At 41.5% G+C, this 14,946-nt stretch overlaps 1 long non-coding RNA gene across 1 annotated transcript; it reads left to right on the forward strand.

The window, feature by feature from the left end:
• The first annotated feature begins 2,386 nt into the window (after positions 1 to 2,386).
• Positions 2,387 to 10,296, forward strand: LOC133626898 (uncharacterized). Its single transcript, XR_009819830.1, has 3 exons — positions 2,387 to 2,441; positions 6,096 to 6,175; positions 10,127 to 10,296. It is a non-coding gene; the product is annotated as an uncharacterized LOC133626898 (long non-coding RNA).
• Positions 10,297 to 14,946: the final 4,650 nt, after the last annotated feature.

Genomic DNA, 14,946 nt, shown 5'->3' on the forward strand with positions numbered 1-14,946 from the left:
AACCTGCTGCTGTGTTCTACATCTCTCTGTGGCCGGCAGGAGGGATGTTTGTACAGGTTGTTGTGTGCTTGCTGTTTCTTGCAGTTCATATTGTTTGGTGTGTAGCTTTTGCCATTTTCACACTGTATCAGGTAGCTTTTTGTTTTGTTTTAAACAGTTTGGGGTTTTTCTGCCCAATGGCTTTTGAAAAAGTAACCCCAAACCACTGCAGAACCACTGCTGGGACACTTGGTCCTGTTCCTCACCTTCTGGGGGGTTCAGGCCAACACCAAACCCAACCTATGCCCCACATTTTGAGGAGAGATTGCCCCTGGATGGTTGGATCAGGTCACTTGAAAAGCTGTTAGGGTGGCTGAGTCTAGGAACTCATGAGCTCTGGCTCTGTATTCTGTGAAGAACACAGGCTGGGATCCTCATGGAACGGTATAGAGTCAAGTTAAGATGGAATGCTTCAGGTGTGTGGGTCTGAAAACACTAAGCCCAAATCTGGCATTGGTAATTCTGTCACTGTTTGGTGACTTCTGCCAGTTTTGGGCATGGATGTCTCTCCTGGTGAGTCTGATTTAGTGGAACTGGCCCAGTGACCCCAGGTGTCCATGTAGTGCATTTATGCAGACCATGTTTCTAGTATTGATCTAATTCAGATGGCTTTTATTTCTTGGAAACAGTTCTTTTTGTTTATGAGCAGGTGTAAAAGCACAAATGCCACATTCAAAGGTAAGGTGAACATTCTTCTAGGCTGGTGTGTTCAGTTCTGTCAGTTCTGGACTTGGGTAAAAGCTCTCCAAGGGATGTGCACACGTAAATCTTTCCGAAAAGGACGGGAACAGGAGGTAAAGCAGCTCCAAACTGCTCCTTACTCTGACCTGTGAGAAGCTGCATCTCTTTGAATGCTTCTGTGTCTGAAGCCAAATTGCAGCAAGCAAAACCACCTGCCCTGACTCTGAAGTTGTGGGTCCTTGTCATGCTGCAAAATGGAAAGAGCGACGCTTGCCTACATCTCAGTGGCGTGTGCTTTGAACGGCTTCTCCTTCAGATAGTCTGGAGCCCAAAAATCATCTGACAAAGACTGGACAGTGTGATTATTTTCTGCACGTAGCTTCAGTCCACTTGGAGGGAAAGTGGATTAGTTGCACAGGTCTTTAGGTATAATGCATCAGCAGAGGCAAGGGGTTTGAGTGCCCAAGAGTGCTCACAGGAGTTTCATGGTGGAGCTGTGTGATCCCAACACGGAGGGCGCGATGCTGACAAGAGATGGGAAATACGCCATCGCAGCCACTAATGCGTAAGTGTGGCATCGATTGCACTGGCCCAAAAGTGAGCGAGAGGAGCCGTGTGTGCGTGTGTGAGAGGCAGAGCAGCCAGGCTGGCCAGCATCTGTCCTTGGGAGGGAGGCAGCAGTGTCACTGGATCTTCCCCTTCCAATCTGCCCTCCTTTCGAATATGAAAACGGTGCTCTCCTGCCGTTCCTGCCCTGGAAGTTGCTTCATCTGGTGGTGTGCCAGGAGTCTGCATTTCTGCCAAAGAGTTCAGTGCTGTTTACTGGGGAGTCCTTCTCTTGGAAAGCTCCTTTTGCCTCTGGTTGATGTTTCAAAGGCTTCTGGCCAAATGTAACCGCTGGCTGTTGGCTGGAGATTTCCTCCCGCTCTGCCTTTGATCAGATCCCAGGTGTGAAACAAGCTGAAGTTGTGCTGTTGCTCTGATCTGCAGAGATACTGCTGTGTGCTGACAAGAGTGGCTGTGTGAAAAAGGGACGGGAGCCCTTGTGGGTTTCTGTCACAGGCCTCCTTCTGCAGCAGCTGTTTCTTCCTTTTCTAAAATGCAATTACTTGGAGACTGAACTTCTCATGAGCCTGCATTCTGCACTGACCCCCTGGCAGAGCAGAGGTGGGATTCATGCCGTGGATTTCTAGCTGTCAAGAAAGGATTTTACTAGTCTGAGAGGACCCCACTCTTCCTCCAGGGCAGCTTTTGCTACAAAAAAAGAATGAAAAACCTCCCTTTTTGCCACAGGAGCCATCCTCCTCCTCCTCTTCCTTCTCCTGCTTCTCCTCCTTCTCCTGCTTCTCCTGCTTCTCCTGCTTCTCCTTCTCCTTCTCCTTCTCCTTCTCCTTCTCCTTCTCCTTCTCCTTCTCCTTCTCCTTCTCCTCCTCCTCCTCAGGAGACATTTTACAACGGGAGGAATCCTGTTTTCTTTCACTTGCCGAGAAATGTTCTGTTTTTTCTTGGGGGTGGAGGGTGGCAAGAATGTTTTCTCCCCATTTCTTAAAAGTGAAGCAAAAAGTTAAGGCATGTTTACTTTGTTCTCTACTTTTCTCAGTCTGCTACTCTCCGTGCTACCTGGTTGTCCACTCTATGCCATTAGTGCTAGAACCCCAACTAAAGGAGGAGAAAGTCTGTGTTGGATTATGGAAAGCTGTTTCACTCTATATAATTAAAAGGTAACTTGTGTATTTCTGTAATTAACGATGAAGTTGTACTGAACTCTGCAAACTGCAAAAGAAAACTAGGAAATTAACCTGACATGGCTTAAAATTGCACTGTTTTCTGTTGTGTTGCTTAGAAGTAGCAGAACGTCAGTTCTCACTAAGTACATTGATAGACTGATGAAGTAACAACAGCAGAGACGTATTTTGAAGTATCTGTTCTAGCTTAGATTATTCCGTGTCAAGTACTGTGTGCAGTTTCTCAGCATGTGGCTGCATTTTTAAGTTTTTTAAGCAGTAAAAGCTTACTGTAAGGATTTTTATTGACAGCCTCAGCTTCTGCATTTCTGAGGCTGTTGATTTATCTGATTATTAAGGGTTTCAGAAAGAATAAAGTAAGAGGGAATTGGGTAATGTAATGCTAGTGTTGATATTTATATCCTTACTAGTGGAGACATTCAACAGAAATGTACTTAGAAGCATTTAATATACTGCAAAGTAGTTTAATTGATCGTTTATTGTGAATGGGGAAAGATCAGGAATTTCAGACAGGCATATTTTTATGTGGAAGTGAAAAACTCCCCAGGAGTTTGCTTAGCATTTTAATCTTTTTTAGTTCAGCACTGCAGTTACATTGGAGTCGCTGGTGCGTGTCGTGCTCACACTCTGCACTGCTTGAAAGTAACTTGTTTGTATGCTTCTATCCTTGCAGCTTCCCTTCTCAAAGTACATGTTACTGACACCCCTTTGTCGTTTTTCCCTCCCCTCTGAACAGAGCTAAAGGATGAGGATCCAATAATATGGGGAAATTCAGCTCGAGATTTGCATGACTTCAAGTTTCCCAGAGTCTGACGTTTCCTTCAGACCCCTTTTTCACGGGAATCAGAATTTTTCAGGGAGAATTGGTAGATACCAACCATCAATTTGTGTAGACTTGTCAAATTATCGCAGAAGGCTGTTTGGTTTCTCTGTTACTTGCCGCAGTAGATGCATATACCACAACCAGCCTGTAAAATAAGGCTTTTACCAGTTGTACCAGTGAGTGAGGGTGTTTGTCTTGGTGTTCTGAGTCCTTGCATCATTTGGCCATAGCTACAAGTTGTGACCGTTTTCTTTCTTGATTTGATGTTTCACATTTAGTCTCAGTGCTTAGGAAGTAGGTGTGAAACACGACACATGCTAATTTCTCCAATTTCTAAACTATTCTTCTGCCATCGGTTTTGATTAATGTTGTTTTTATTGACTTACTTTAAAGTAAAAGGACTGAAAAGGTGAATGAATACCAGTGCACCTGGAAATAGTGAATAAAGGCTCTTTATGTCAAAGAGGGGAGTCAGCAGAGTGCAGGCTGGGAATAGCACATTTGGCATTGCACAAGTTCTCATAAAGCTGACATGGGCAAAATAGGAATGTGTGTGTTATGGTGTACAACAGCCACAGCATATTGCAGTAAATGGAAGGATTTGGGTTATATCAGGTGGCTTGCAGGCACGCTGGCTGGCACAGAAGCATATAAACTGTGTGTATAGACAAATACGAACCTCGCTCAAGTTACACTGCACACACATCCAGCACAAAGCAGTCCAGGAGGAGTAATGTCAAGCAGATAGACGATACCATCCCAGCAAGAGATCTGTGAAAGAAGTGGGGGAAGATAGTGACAAGTTATTTTTGCATTTTTCAGAGGCTCTACTAGCACTAAATCAAAGCCAATTCACCTCCACAAGCAGGCAATTGAAAAGAAACTGTTTCTATAATACCAACTTGTCAGCAGTATGACTTGGTTAAATCCTCTGCTCTAGCAAAGAGGGAAGCTGGTGTGTGTCTCACCTGCCCTGCTGCTCTCTGAGCAAGCCTTTCCTAACGCTGGGATGGATTTTCACGGCTCGTGTTGAGATCTGGGTCTCGAAAGTGACAATTGGTTTTGTGGGCATTCATTTTTAATTAAACTTCTTTTGTTAATACTTTTGAAATTGACTTCTAATGGCTCAAAAATGTATTAATGTAGCAGATATGTAAATGTTTAATTTGGTGTTACGCATACACAGTAATTGCTTTCCATGATGGTTCTTGTAGAGGGAACGAACTCATCCTACGATTCTATTCTCATGGAAACATTCTTTTATCCAGAAATAGGAAGCACAAATTAATTACTGAATTATCACTTCAGAAAGAGAAACTTTCCTTCTGCCTTTCATCAGAAAACGTAAAAATGCCACTGCATAACCATAGCTCTGACACCTTGCATGTATCTTTCCAAGGTTGCCCTCAACCTTAACATTTGCAAAGTCACATAGAAACACAAACAAATTTGTATTTGCCAACATTTTTAGCACAACTCTGCTCAGAAGCTTTGGTGGGTGGTGGGAAGCAAGGAGGGTCATGCTGTTTGGAAGTTCCCTATGTGGCAGGGGTTTTTATTTACAAAATTAGGCAACTAAAAGCTAAGTTGCAGTTTGTGCAGCTTAAATGAGGATTCTTTTGTGCCTGGAGTTGGAGATCACAAGAAGGTCACTCCAGTACTTAGCCCACACCATGCTGATAGTGCATACAATAAAATGTACTTTCATACTGAAAAACCACAATGTATTTCCTTTTATCTTTTCACTAGGTTTTAGATATTTCCAGCTGTTCTGAATCACTGACATGAAGCTTTCAAGCTGTGTCTTATTATGAAATGGGAAATGTTGAACCTGTAAATCCTTATGACTGAATACAGGATGTCCCACTAAGCAGCACGTTTGTCTTTGATTCCTTTTTCACTGTCAGTGTGTTGTTCCTGTGTATTTGCAGTTACCGTATTTCATTAGTAACTACTTTAGTCCTGTGGAATTTTGATAGTACCTTGACAGCCTTGCCCGTGTCTCAGTTGTTTGTGCTGCAAGACAAGCAAGACAGTCTTGTTCAGACATCATGATGAGTTGATAATAAGAGGAATGAAGCAAAGAAGAAAGGAATAAACGGGCCTAAGAGCTTACTGTACCATGTTGTGGCTGCAGAATGTGTTAGATTTTTCTCCTGCATAATTCATTAGAGAATGTCATTCATTAGAGATTGTTAGAGAAGACTTGCTTACTGTGAGTTCAAAATGTTGTGGTTAAGAATGTCTGTTTCACACAAACCTCATTTGCTTAATTGGTAAAACAGGGGCAGTATGTCCAAATATTTGAAATTTCTCTGTCACTTTGGATTCTGGAGTGTTGGTGCAGCACCATTCATGCTGAACCATTCATGTCTTGACTGCTGGCCGTGCTGTCATGAGAGTGCCGCAGCATGCTGTGCGACTGTTTCAGAGACAGTTCTCAAACCTGTTGGCCATCTGTGATGTTCAGCCTTTAGTGCTACACGTGCTGTTTCCGTTAGGTTCCCAGTAGAGGGCAACACACGCTGATTTTTGAGTGTAAGACATTTTCTTATCTGTTTCGCAAGGCAAAGAAACAGCAGTCCTTGTCCTGAGCTCTTCGAAACTGATTTACTGAGCATAGTAAATCTCGTTATGTCGAGCTGCTGTATTACAAGTGTCGGGATATGAAACCAGGTACTGTAGTGCTCACTCACTGACACTGGGATCATTTCTCACTAGAAATCTACTGAGTTGGATTTTTGCTGCATAGTGTTTGAGGTTAAATAGATTTTAAATATATATATGCTGTGACTTTCTTTTTATAGCTTGACTGAGTTTCAACATGAAGATTTTGGGCAAGATAAAACTGGACAGGCTGTACCAGACAGTTTACAGTCCTGCACAGGTATGTTGCATATAGTTGTTACACTAACCTTAGGAGGTTTAAGCCTACTTCTCTTTGGGTCCCAAACAGGCCACAAAGATACCTTTATAACCCCTCTTTGTCAAGACAGCTCTTCTGTATGTCTGGCTCCATCAGCCTCTGGGGAGCCACTGTACCAAGCTCTTGCTAATGTCATACTCTGCTCAGTTGTGTCCCTGATGTGTTGTAAAGGGTGTCGGGAAGGACAGCCTTGGGCTGTTTCCCAGTATGGAGAATAAATTCTCAGTGTTGCTTTATACAAGTTAGTTTTGTACCTCAGAAGCCCTTGGTAGCATAAGACCTCACATTTTCTGTTGGCAGTTTTCTTGCTACAGTGATCTACGTATGATGAAATTGTCCCTCTCTGGGAAGGTAGTCCCAAAGCTATGTGAATACCTACTTCAAAAGGCAAATATAAGATGTGGGGAGGAAATGGATGAAACATACAAACCAGTAATAAGAGTGAGATTTGGCTTAGGGATTTTTCTAAGTTAGTATTATTTTTTCTTTCTTCCCTCTGCAATTGAAAAATAAACTCACATTCCGTGCAGTTGGCTTCTTCATGTCTGTTTGTGCACGAGGAAGGCTGTCTGATTTGTCAGTATATGCAGCTTGGTCTGGTTTTTATTTTAAGCAAATATTTTGACATGTTTGCCTCTTTTCAAAGCTGACTGAATATACTCTGAGTCACGTCATTTTATCTAAAAGTTCATTTACTACTAGAATCTGTCCCAACATTAATACCTGCCAGTTTCCATCTCTGTATAGCTGTAGTGCGTATGATGTTGTCCATCCTTTTATTTTTGCAAGACAGCAGTTCAGCTTTATTTAGGAATGACCTAAATGTAGCCAGTTGATGATGATCTACTTCATTGTGCTGCTTTAAAGCAATAGAAATTAGTGTATTTTCCCAAATCTTTACTATATTAAGAGACTGAAAGGATGAGGAAACTTTGAAATTGGACAAGAATTAGTACAAGTGATGGTTTAAAGTGAAATTTTATGCCAAAGAGAGAGCAGCCTCAGGTACTGTGTAGAGATCCATTCTTCAACAGTAAGAATACATGTCTGTAAGCAAGTCTGATAATTCATTACTTCATTGGTTGTTAATCTTCAGTGAAATTTGTTGTTGCTTTTAAAAACAACAAATCAGATTGAGTGTTCTCAGCTGACGTTATTTCTGGTGTCTGTAGTGTTTATTGTGCTGTGCTGTTTCTCTCTCTAGAATGTTTGGGATATCATGTAATCTGATAAAATGGATGCACATGTGCAGTTTCAGGGAGCTAGTTTAAAAGGCTGGGTTTTATAAGGATCTGAAGATGTACAGTGCCTCATTTTTTTTTAACTACAGTAAAGAAATCCTGCATTAGATACTTGTCTTTTGATGTTTTTTGTATATTTATATCTAAAAAGCAGATATATTGCTATACTTTTCTTCTTAAATTAAGACATCATTTGCACTGATGTTTCCTCAGTATCTATGAAACCCTGTGTAACTTCAGTTGGCTGATACTCAAAATAAATCTATCAGTCCTTCATGTGATAGACTTATGCAATAATTACATGCATGTGTGTAAATGTTCCTACTAAGCATATGCACATATTTTTCTCACATAGTGTCAGTCCTCCTGGCAATATTATTAGTCTTGTATAAAATACTGTTGAGCTGATGCTAGTTTTATCCAAGTAACAACAGCATGTTTATATTTGCCTTGACAAGCCTACCAACTCTGATGTGTGCATCAAAGTGAACTCTTTTCTAAGCTGTGTTCCTTTTTGAACACCCCTGAGATTTTGAAAATACCCTTTTGTTCAGCATTCTGAGATTATGTGTCAGTGATTGTGTATCATATGCTTGGCTTTCCATTTATTGATATGCAGGTCATAGGTAGCACATCAAATGGAAAAGCTTTACTCTAAGCCTCATAGTGTGGTTACCATGGACCCAGGTAGAGCTCTTTTATTTTAAATACCAGCAAAGGAGACTGCCCTTACCTGCTTTCACAAGATATTTATGGGAACATGATTTTTTGTTTCCCTCCTCTCTTTATAACTGTATATTAACAGTGCTGACGCTTTTGTCTCTTAGCAGCTCACTGTCATAGCAGCCTGCGTCAAAGTAACACTTCTTGCATAGTCATTGTATAGATGCAGAAAAAGAGACAATATCTAAAGGAAAATAAATCATTAAACTGTAGTTTTTAAATGTTGTAATATCGTGGTGCAGGGAGGAACGTGGTTGGGATAAGGGTCACTCACTGGAATTCCATTTACTCCATTTATTCCATTTACTGCCTTGGCAAGAAGTGTCAAAGGAGGAGTAAAAGGTTGCAGTCAGTGCTGTCAGATAACATAACTGTGAAGCAGAAGTGCACTGACTTGGATTTACTACCGAAAGTATTTGAAGAGAGAAGCTTTACCGTAACAGTGCAGGCTGACGGCCAGATGAACAAAGAAAGAAACATTTGCTTTGGACTCTGATGATACAGTAGATTTTTTTTTTAATCCTTCTGCTAACTGCACTCAAAACAAGGTTCATCTCAATTGTTTTTTTGGGAAATCAGATCTTTAGATGTGCACCGTAGCCATTTCTAGAATTTGATGGGTTTCAAGAAGAAAGTCTTTGCTGCCAAAGGCTCTGGAGGATAGAGGAGGTCAAACATTTCCTGTATTTTTTTCTAAAGCGTGGCCCGATCGTTAAAGATTTCAGCATCTTACTGTTGGAATAACAAGTGGGGGCTGTTCCTGCTGTGTTGTCCTAATTACACATCTGTTTATGCTAAGTTAATAATGAGTGTACAAGCAGGACACACAAATTACTGCACCAATTATATATTGAGGGAGAAAAATCAAGTCTTAATTGAAGTTTAAGAAAGAGAAAGGGTGGGGTTTAATCCCACTGCTTCCATTCGGAATTGTTTTGTACTATATTTGCCTAACAACATAAAGTCCTCAGGCTTGCACACAATACCGTAATTCTCCAAGGAAAATAGTGAGAAAAAAATATGTTTCTTGATGCAGCAGCTTTCACATGCCAGTGAGGAATTCCAGTTCTGTGAGAAAAACCGCTGCAGACTGTTCTATGTAATGCAGAGCTCAGTTTCCACATTGGTGTCAACTTTCTTTGGATTGACCGTCCTTTCGTGTCTAACTCAGTGCATTAAGACTTTTATTTCCCTTGTTGAGTATTGTTGCATATGTTGTATCAAGTTTGTCCGTGTACATTCTGGTTTCTTCATTTTTCAACATCCTGATACTCATTCATAGCACTTAGGGCACTGAAAAGAAGTAAACTAGCCTGCGTTCATAGAGAAATGTTGGGGTGGAGAATATGCCCAGTTCAGAAGGCTACCTGATGAGAAGTTCTTTCACAGGCAATGGAGGAGACACAAGGCTTCTCTGGGAATATTTTGAAGTGAGCTTTCTAATAAGCTGAAAAAGATGATGTTTAACATTTGCCTTCAAAATGTGAAGCTTCTACCATTCTCCCAAGTCCTCAAGTTCTATGAAGCAGGAAAGAATGGAGCTGCCATTGACTGTATAGCAAAACACTGTAAAATGTAGTCTAGTCCTCAACATAAGCATGTAGTTCTTGTGCAAGGGATGCAAAAGCGGGCTTTCACTTACAGCCATCTTAAACTCATTTTCATGGTTTCTGGCTGCTCATTAGACATTTCACGTGCTCTGCAAACATGAGCCACGATGATGCTCTTCATGTGGTGAAATAAGTCTTTTTACTACAAGTCTGTTCTCTGCTATTACCAGTTCACTCCCATTTCAGCCCTCGCTGGAATTCGTTGTGTTGTATGTTTTGAATATTGTGCCACGTCTTCATAGCTGTAATCTTCTAATTGCAATATTTCTCACGGCTCAGAGGAGTGAGTGATTCTGTGAGCATAGAAGCAACTGCATATTTTTCTGTGTTTCTAACAGACCGAGAAGGAATGAGTGATACACCTGAAACTGAGGAGACTGGAGGAACTTGTGATTCCTGGCAGAGTGGCCTGTGGGCACAAGTGAAAGACAAGTTAATGAAATATTTGCATCACAGCAACATTTTCCCAGAAAGCATCCCACGTAAATTTGATTATCTGCACAAGGACTTACTGATGCAACAGTACGACCTTCATGCAGCAGTGCACCAGCCAAAAGAAGCCAGAACAGAGAAAAATATCACTGAGTTTAAAAGTGCTAGTGGCCTTGGGTCTTATGAAGTGACAGTTCTGGGTAAGTATTTGGTAGCTGGGCTTCTGAAAAAGGTTAAGCAAGAGCAGTATAAAATCATAGCTTTTGCCGTGTTAGCTTGGGAGCAGCTTGAAGGTTCATCAGAAACTGAATGGGTTTCTCTGAACTGATCGGTTGATTCTGAGTAATTCTTGAAGCTTAAATAAAATGATTGGCATGCTAGATTTTTGTTGGACTTGTGATTTAGGATGGGTTTTTTTACCAGAACGCTGTAATTCTCATTACAAATACCTTCAAATGAAATGTTTCTGCCATCACTTGTGATATCAGCACAATTTTGTGTGTATCATTTGAAGAATATGTGTAGCCCTTAAGCTTTTGGTTACTGCAGTTAGAGGGAGGTCCTGTTCACTAGTTCAACCAGTCTGCCATAATCAGGTGAATTATTCAGTTGCACTTGATTGTCAGCTGACTTTTCTGCTGGATGGGTATTCACCAGAAACAAGTTAGTGTTCTTAAAGGGAAAGGGACAACTATGAATGCTTCTTTGGAGCTTTAGTCTCAAGGTGTTTTTTGAGCACTGTTGCTCCTAAAGTGCCTTTTTTTCCATGCTAGAGTTAAGGGCTGTGCTTTAGCCCTGCTCATCAACTGCTCTCTGCTGCTTCTGGGTGGCACAAAGGGGCTGTTGATTGATCTTTGTTAAGATACAAATATACAAGTATCTGCTTACTAGTGTTACTGTGGAATCTTAATCTGTTTGATTTTGTTTTCCTACTAAAAGGAGAATGAAATTGCCCAGCTACAGATCCTTATGTTAAGCTCCCATAACTTAGTTGTTTCCATTGTTTGCTAAGGGAGATTTGCAGGGAAGGTTTTTGAATATTTACAGTCACTGGAATCCTGACACTGAAAATATACAAGATGAAGGAAGCACAGGTATTGCACTACATACACACTGGTTCTACAGTGAATTCTTCTGTCCTTGTAGTAGTGACAAGGTTTAGAAGGAGTGTGAAATGGCTTCCAATGTTGGTTTAGTACTTTCTGAGCTAACAGCACCATTAGCTTTCAATCATAGTGTGTTACAACAGCATATCAATTTGAATGTGCTTATGTATAATATACATAGAAAGAAGTGTGGTTTTAGATGTCAGTTACAATGAAAGTAAATAAAAGTCAGTGTTGAGTCTGCAATATTTTGGGTGGCTTTTTTCAATGGTGCACTGTTGAGGTGAGGGAGCACTGGAACTGGCTGCTCAGATGGGCTGTGGATTCTCCTTCTCTGGAGACATTCAGACCCATCTGGATGAGTTCCTGTGTGACCTACACTAGGTGGTCCTGCTCTGGCAGGGGGTTGGACTGGATGATCTTTCGAGGCCCAGCCCTTGAGATTCTGTGACTCTGTGATGAAGTTGCTAATGGGCTGAAGCTGAAGTTTTGTGCTAACTTAAATATTGTTTTCAACAGGTATAAACCATGACGTAGCAATAGATGTTGCGTTTCTTCCACTGTTTTGCCCTGAAGATCCCCACTTATTTCAACTGGAAGACATTCAAAATGATACGTTGTTGTCTTGCATGAGTTGCATCTCTGCCTGTCAGCACCAGGCCACCAGCCATGGAGGGCTTCGCCACACCTTTCCACTTTCAAGTGAGACTGGCTTTCATTGGCCTTACTTATTGATCATTTCATGTTCTGTCTTTCAATGCAAGAGTTAATCCTCTGTGGAAATCTCTGGTTTAGGTCAGAAATTGTTCACCTCTTCAAGGAAAGACCCATGAATTCTGTGTGACCACTTTCAGTAGAGATACAATACTGAACTTTCGAGGCAGTTTTTATCGGAGCTGTTCTCACACTCTGAAGATAGTATTTTAATATCCAAACCACAGACTCCTAAGTGACCAGTTCTTGATGCAAAATGTTCCTGACATAGCAGATGGTATGACTGCCTGAGCACTTGGCTTGGTCTGCTTTGAAAGAGCTCTACTGAGCAACTGTCAGTCAGTCAATCCATTTCACTGACGTCGCTCTGAAGGCACACTGCAATGCCTATAAACTGAAGTATTTACCTGCTATTCAGCTATTTTCTTTCCGATTACACATCTAATTACTAGCACCTCATGCCAGATATGGTGAATGCTGTTCATGTGCATCATCCTGCCAAGTGCTGTATGAGCATTGCGTTTATATAGACAAACCTGATTTTACTGAAGTAACATCTTTACTTTTCCTTGAATAACACTATGAAATCGAAGGATCAGTAGTGATTAAGTAATGCATATTTCAGCTTTTCTGGATCTAAGTCCTGACACTGTTGTTTCTAGTGATTGAATTTACTAAGAAAATTCTACCAAAAAACCCCCATAAAATCCCAGCAGGCCAGTATTTAGTAGCTAGAGTGAGGGTTTTCAGTGAAAGAAGGCTGGCCATAGACACGTTACTGCACGGAAAACAATGTCAGGTCATTATACCTTTGCACTGTATGGACAGTAAAACACCTTTTCTTAACTTGTAGGTGAACTTGTCAAAGCGGCGACGGATCTGGACGGCAAACATGTTGTGTGCATCTTGGACATCTGTCACTTGGGTGATGATACGGTGGAAGTCTTTCTGAGCAAAATCTACCAGACAGTGGAACCTGGTGTGTCAGATCCAGTGTAATTTAATAACTTATTTTTTCAAATTTCTGTTGAAGGATGGGAGGGAGGTGAAATGTCTGTAGTTTGAGTACACCCTCGACGCACTGCTCTGTTCTAGAGCTGACGGGCACAAACATCGGGTTATGATTCTCAGAGCAGTTGTAAGGATCGCCCAGGTAACTGAAAAGGACGATTGTTGCCTTGAGTTGTTGTCAGTCGTGAAATGGATGACAATGATGGTCACTTGTGTGGAAGGACAAACAGGCAGTACAGTAAGCTTGTCTTTTGGTAGGATACCAAGGAGTATGATTGTCATCCCTCTTTCTCTGCCTGCGCACGTACGCACACAGGAGCGGATGTATCAGGGTGAGAACTGAGAAGAGAGACAGGCTTTCCCAATATGAAAGGCAACGTTTGCAAAAGGATTCACTGGCTGGAATATAAATGTAGGCTGGAAATTAGAGTAACCTTGAGTCTCAGAGCTGATATGTTCCATAGTGACCTTCTGGTGGGAGGTACTAGGGGCAGCCTAGCTCTCTTTTGACTCAAAGCTTACTATGTTTGTGAAAGGGATTTAATGCCATGGTGCCTTTAGTACCAGGGGCTGGACTTAGCGATCCAAGAAGTCACTTTCAGTTCTTTTTACCTGAGCAAGGTCAACTGCAGTGCTTTTGTAAGTGTGCTTTTGTGAGTGTAGCACCCAAAGGTTCTTCATGTATTTATTAATTAAATATTTTGTAGAAGAAACTTTGGTAGTGGAACTTGCTTCTGGCTTTGCAAGAGAAAAACTCTGCTGCTTAGCGTGGCCGGATGCACAGTCTGACACACAACTAGGGGATTTTGTGTTGATCACCTCTGTCCTCTTCAGTAACAGTTGCGTTCTGAGCGCACAAAGGAGCCCAGCAGCTGTGGGAAGCTGCTGCTACACAGGAGCCAGAGACTACGATTTGGACAACTTCTTGTCTGTATGCTAAGTAGCAGCTGGTTCCTCTGAGTTCTTTACCAAGTCCCACTTTTTCCTCCCATGTTGAACAGCCTCAGATCATTTGTGCAACTGGACCCTTAGGAAGTTATTCTCAAGCGGGAGCTAAGACGCATTGCTGTTTGACAGCTTGTCTGTGAAAGAAGCTACTCTCAGGTCAATTCTTTGAGAAGGAAAGATTGCATTATGGAAGTTTGCCAATTCAGTTGTAGCTTTATTGACCAAAGCCCACAGAGTTAATTCATAGGAACAGATTTCTCCTTTTGTGGAAAACTACGAGGCACGTTTTAGCAGCCTGTTTGTAACCGAGTGTCTGTTTCAGCTAGTAAGTCGCTTGTCTGCTCTGAGGCCAGTGGACTTTGTCTTCAGGTACTTAAAGTCTGTACCCTAACTTGAGGTAATTGAAGGAGAAACTATAAGTATGTTAATTTTAGTACAAGTTTGTAGGCAACTTCAGATAAAAAGTAAAAGCCTTAACATTCTGAAGACATTGATACTATTATTCTGTCTCTCTAGTGTGGTTTACAATTTTAAAATGTGTTAATGCAAAAGTGGATCTTGACGTGCACAGGGGCTGAGAATTAAATGTGACTGTACTGGACGTTCCTCTTTAGTGTGACCACACAGAGTTGGTGCTAGAGCAATGTATGTCAGCCCGTGGCCCTCAGCCTCTCGTAGCCTTGCACAGATGGGAAATGAAAACGTCCCCTCCTGAGAAAAGCACAGTGCTGCTTGGAAGATGGTTCTGCTCTGAGTTTGTTGTTCATGGCTATGTGACGATTAGAGGCCATTGTTCTGGAGTGAGAGAGATTTGCACCAGCACTTCATGTACCAAACTGAGCCGTGCCGACCGTGTCAGCGAGTAGTTTATCTTTAGATATACTTCTGGTCGAAGTCTAATTTTAGGGACACCATTCTTTACAGAAGTAATTTTGAAGTCCTCCTCT

Source organism: Colius striatus, chromosome 16 (genome assembly GCF_028858725.1).
Source record: "Colius striatus isolate bColStr4 chromosome 16, bColStr4.1.hap1, whole genome shotgun sequence".
NCBI lineage: Eukaryota > Metazoa > Chordata > Aves > Coliiformes > Coliidae > Colius > Colius striatus.